Raw genomic sequence first — 5,000 nt, forward strand, 5'->3', positions numbered from 1 at the left:
AAATGAGCATGTATATAGATATTTTTATTCAACTACCATTGACATGTAAAAACTATAAAACATTATCTTTGATACTACACCTATAATTTGTCTCAGAAAAAATGTACTAAATAGGCATGGAGTAAAAGTAACCCCGGGTAAACTACGGATATAGTCGGTGTTAGGGTTGAGTGAGTTAACTACGGATATAGTTGTGTTAGGGTTGAGTGAGTTAACAACGGATATAGTCGGTGTTAGGGTTGAGTGAGTTAACTACGGATATAGTCGGTGTTAGGGTTGAGTGAGTAAACTACGGATATCGTCGGTGTTAGGGTTGAGTGGGTAAACTACGGATATAGTCGGTGTTGGGGTTGAGTGGGTAAACTACGGATATAGTCGGTGTTGGGGTTGAGTGGGTAAACTACGGATATAGTCGGTGTTAGGGTTGAGTGAGTAAACTACGGATATCGTCGGTGTTAGGGTTGAGTGGGTAAACTACGGATATAGTCGGTGTTAGGGTTGGGTGAGTTAACTACGGATATAGTCGGAGTTAGGGTTGAGTGAGTTAACTACGGATATAGTCGGTGTTAGGGTTGAGTGAGTTAAAATGCTAACACGATAATAAGGTTCAACAACCGGTCAATTAACAGGTAGAGAACCACGCCTCTCGGACAATCGTCATAATATAAACAATGGTAGTGATTGGTAGACACAGCAAACTACACAGGTTTTATTATCGATTATATGTGTCTAAATAAAATACCCAGAATACACAGAAAACTATGTGTAAACTTTAACGTTAATATCTGATCGAGAAAATCGTGTGATAACTAGTCACCCATTTGAGGGTATAGATAGTATGCGCTTGGCTAAGAAGCTCATAACATTTCCATCCGGAAGTATAACGGACCAACACACAAAACTGTGTGTAACCATGATCGTTTATAGTCTTGTTAATACAATTCATTGAGAATTACTCATAAACATGGGTGGCAAAAAGCAATAACAAAGACCCGAGTAACGTCAACTTCATTCTATCTATTGCAAATGTTGCTGCTTGAGTCTCGAAGGAAAAAATAACGTTAAGTACTGAATTGAAAGCTTCAATTGGATTCAGTAGTCTGATGTCACGCCACCCGGTAACGGCGGCCATCTTGGTTCTAAACAAAGAAAATCATTACGTACTTGTTATTCTTCATGCTGGCTAGAACTTTTCCTATGCCTTGTGATCAGAATGTGTAAAAGTCAAAACATGATCAAATTTATGGGGTGTTTTTTTCCTCTGGATACGTTTTTATGCTCGTAGGAGAAATATTTTATACGGGCGTCCGCCATTGTTCCGATAGTTTAGAGCCAGTGTTGCTAAGTTACCATGCGTCATTAGGAAGGAAGTGACGTTACGACTGTTGAAGAGTATTTATTAGACGAAGACAGATACTGTGAACGTTTCGGGTTTCCCCTTTATCAACCAAACAGGATTAATGTGCGGCTGTGTGATCTTGTGGTATGACACTCATTTTCGCATCGGAAGGTCCTGGGTTCGAGCCTCACTCGGCGAATAGTTGAGTCCTTGGAGAAGGCTCTTTACTCATATTCTCTCACCATACTCAGGTGTAAAATGAGTACCTGGCCCCAGCGCTGTCTCTGTCCGAAGAAAATGTAAAATCGCATAACAGGCGTCATGTCCCGTCCTAGATGTTAAATGTTGCTGTTGGCCAGGGACCCCTTGTAAAGCGCTTTGAGCACGTTTAGTGGATATTGCGCTATATAAAAAGCTTAATTGAAATTGAATCAAACACTACAGACGAATGAGATAATGGGATAATGGGATATTAACTCATTCGTCTGTAGTGTTTCATTAATCATGTTTTGTTGACAAAGGGGAAACCCGAAACATCCAAAGTATCTGTCTTCCTCTAATAAATTGAAGCTTACAATTCAATACTTTTCGTTATGATTTTTTTATTGCAAATGTTAAATTTTGTTTATTTTTAAATTGAAAATTTTAAAGACTTGGATTTCGTTTCTAAATTGTAAATCTGGGAGGCTTGAATTTTAAATATTATATATTGTAAATGGTGAGGACTTCATTTTTTTTTAAATTGTAAATGTTGAGGAATTGAATAATATGTAGAAAATCTAATTCTCGCGAAGTCCCAGGTTTGAGAGATTTTAACCAAGATAAATGTAACGTAGAGATCGTATGCGCTTGGCTAAGAAGCTCATAACATTGCCATCCGGAAGTATAACGGACCAACACACAAAACTGTGTGTATCCATGAACGTTTATAGTCAGGTTAATACAGTTCAGTGAGTAATACTCATAAATGCGGATGGCAAAAAAACAATAACAAAGACCTGAGTGACGTCATCTTCGAACTATCTATATCAATAGATAATATATGAAGCACGATATGTCCAGTCAAATGTTTAAATGCGTGAATTCCCAGAGTCAGGCCAGACAAACTGGTTGATATAGATAGCATGCGCTTGGCTAAAAAGCTCACGACATTGTCATCCGGAAGTATAACGGACGAACACACAAAACTATGTGTAACCATGAACGTTTATAGTCTTTTTGATACAGTTTAGTGAGAATTACTCATAAACACAGAGGCCAACCCCCCCCCCCCCCCCCCCAAAAAAAAAAAAAAAAAAAAAAAAAAAAACATTACAAAGACCCAAGTGACGTTAACTTCGTTCTATTTATAGATAGAATGAAGTTGACGTCACTCAAGGCTTTGTTATTGTTTTTTCCCATCCGCGTTTATGAGTAATTCTCACAAAACTGTTTTGAGAAGTCTATAAACGTTCATGATTACACAAAGTTTTGTGTGTTGGTCCGTTATACTTCCGGATGGCAATGTTGTGAACTTCTTAGCCAAGCGCATACTATCTATAGTTACCTACGTGTGTTCCTCACAGTACGGTAAAGTATAGTAACAGTAATAACTACCAACAATTGCTTGTTTATGACATTTTTATATGCTCTGTCTGGGGGATCGTGGGATCAGAGCAAAAACATCTTATCTCTAACTTCGTCAGAAAATGTTACTTCAAATTCTATCGATCACTTAAAATTGACACCAAATGTGACCCTTCACCTCAAAACGGTATTAAGTCGGGATGGCTAAGATATTGAAAACTGAATTTATAGCCAGAAATATCAGACTTGTGTTGAGTTTGTATGTTTTATTGAGGAGAATGGATACCATATTTTAGAATGCTAATGCCAACAATTTATATTTTTGACCAGTTTAACATTTAATTCCGCTTTTAAGAATATGGTTCGGTCCGACATAATACCGTTTTGAGACGATGGGTCACAAATAGACAAAATGTTTCAAACCTGACACTCTTATTATTATTTCTTTTAATTTTTTTTTTTGGCTGGCATTAGACCTAAGATTAGATCCGGGTTTCTATAGCGTCAAAACGAACTTCAGCCATTGCTTGCCACCCTTCAGATAGGACGCTTGTCTATCTCAGAGTACTTTCCGCCAGATCCTACAGAACCAGCTACCCTATAACTGCTGGGGAGATGGGATGATGGGGGGGGGGGGGGGGGGGGGGGTTTTTTAAAAATAAAATCACAACTCTACTAAGTATCTGTATCGGTACCTTTGCGAGTGCTCTACCCACTGATCTATCGGGACTCATTTCCGGTTAGTTGAGGTGCATTTTAATCGATGGGGATATTTAGATTTGAAGAAAGAAAAATTCCAGCCTAATTGAAAACAAAAAATGTATAAAAATCCCAAATTGTGTTTTGCCATGGTTTGCGACTGCCATCGTTTCACGAGCCATGAAGGGGAGACTGACTTTGTAGTGCATTTTTTACTCGTAATTCTCACGTTTGATTTGAAAGGAAACAGGCGAGAGAATTAGAATAGACGACTGGCATCGATAATGTAATAGAAGGAAAAAAAGAACCGTGTATAGAGTCTTTAAATGAAAAAAAAAGAAGAAACAAGACAAACAAACAAACAAAGAAACAAACAAAAAAAAAAAACAAAAAACAAAAACAAACCAACAATTCATTTTTTTTAAATAAAAAAAAAAACAAAAAAAAACAAAACAAAACAAAACAACAAAACAAAACTAAAATCAGGGACATTTTTATCGATCAGTACTTGAAGGACGAGTTTTCTGGCCAGAATATTCAAAGTACGACTCCCCTATTCGATCTTAATGCAATTGACTTGCCTATAGATAGTTCGAAGATGACGTCACTCAGGTCTTTGTTATTGTTTTTTGCCATACGCGTTTATGAGTAATGCTCACTGATCTGTATTAACCCGACTATAATTGTTCATGGATACACACAGTTTTGTGTGTTGGTCCGTTATACTTCCGGATGGCAATGGTATGAACTTCTTAGCCAAGCGCATACTATCTATATAATGTTAGCAATAGGATTCAGTAGTCTTATGTCACGCCGCCCGGCAACGGCGGCCATCTTGGTTCCAAACAAAGAAAATCATTACTTTTTATTCTTCATGCTGGCTAGAACTTTTCATTCCCTATTCATATGCCTTGTGATCAGAATGTGTAAAATTCAAAACATGATCAAATTTATATGTTTTTTTTCCTCTAGAAATGCTTTTATGCTCGCAGGAGAAATATTTCATACGGGCGTCCACCATTGTTCCGATAGTTTAGAGTCAGTGTTACTAAGTTACCATGAGTCATAAGGAAGGAAGTGACGTTACGACTGTTGAAGAGTATTTGAGCCATATTGAAATGAGGCAATTATATAATGATAATTACACTGTGTCCGACTGACAAGTTAATCGTTTGGTTTGAAAGAAAACAGACCAGAGAGGAGACGATTGGCATCGATAAGGTAAGAAAAGCAAAAAGGAACCACGTATACAGTCTTTAAATAAAAAAGAAGTAACAAACAAACAAAAAACAAAAATCCTCACAAACAAAACAAGACAAAACTAAAATCGGGGTCATTTTTATCGATTGAATCTTGAAGGACGAGTTTTCTAGCCAGAATTTTTAAAGCACGACTT

General features: G+C 37.3%; 1 protein-coding gene across 2 annotated transcripts in view; it reads right to left on the bottom strand.

The window, feature by feature from the left end:
• LOC144955868 (aminopeptidase N-like) overlaps positions 1 to 5,000 on the bottom strand; it is a 169,168-nt gene that overhangs the window by 118,908 nt on the left and 45,260 nt on the right. The window lies entirely within an intron of this gene.

The sequence above is a fragment of the Berghia stephanieae genome, chromosome 10 (assembly GCF_034508935.2).
Source record: "Berghia stephanieae isolate SIO BIC M18660-M18661 chromosome 10, UCSD_Bste_1.3, whole genome shotgun sequence".
In the NCBI taxonomy this organism is placed as follows: Eukaryota; Metazoa; Mollusca; class Gastropoda; order Nudibranchia; family Aeolidiidae; genus Berghia; species Berghia stephanieae.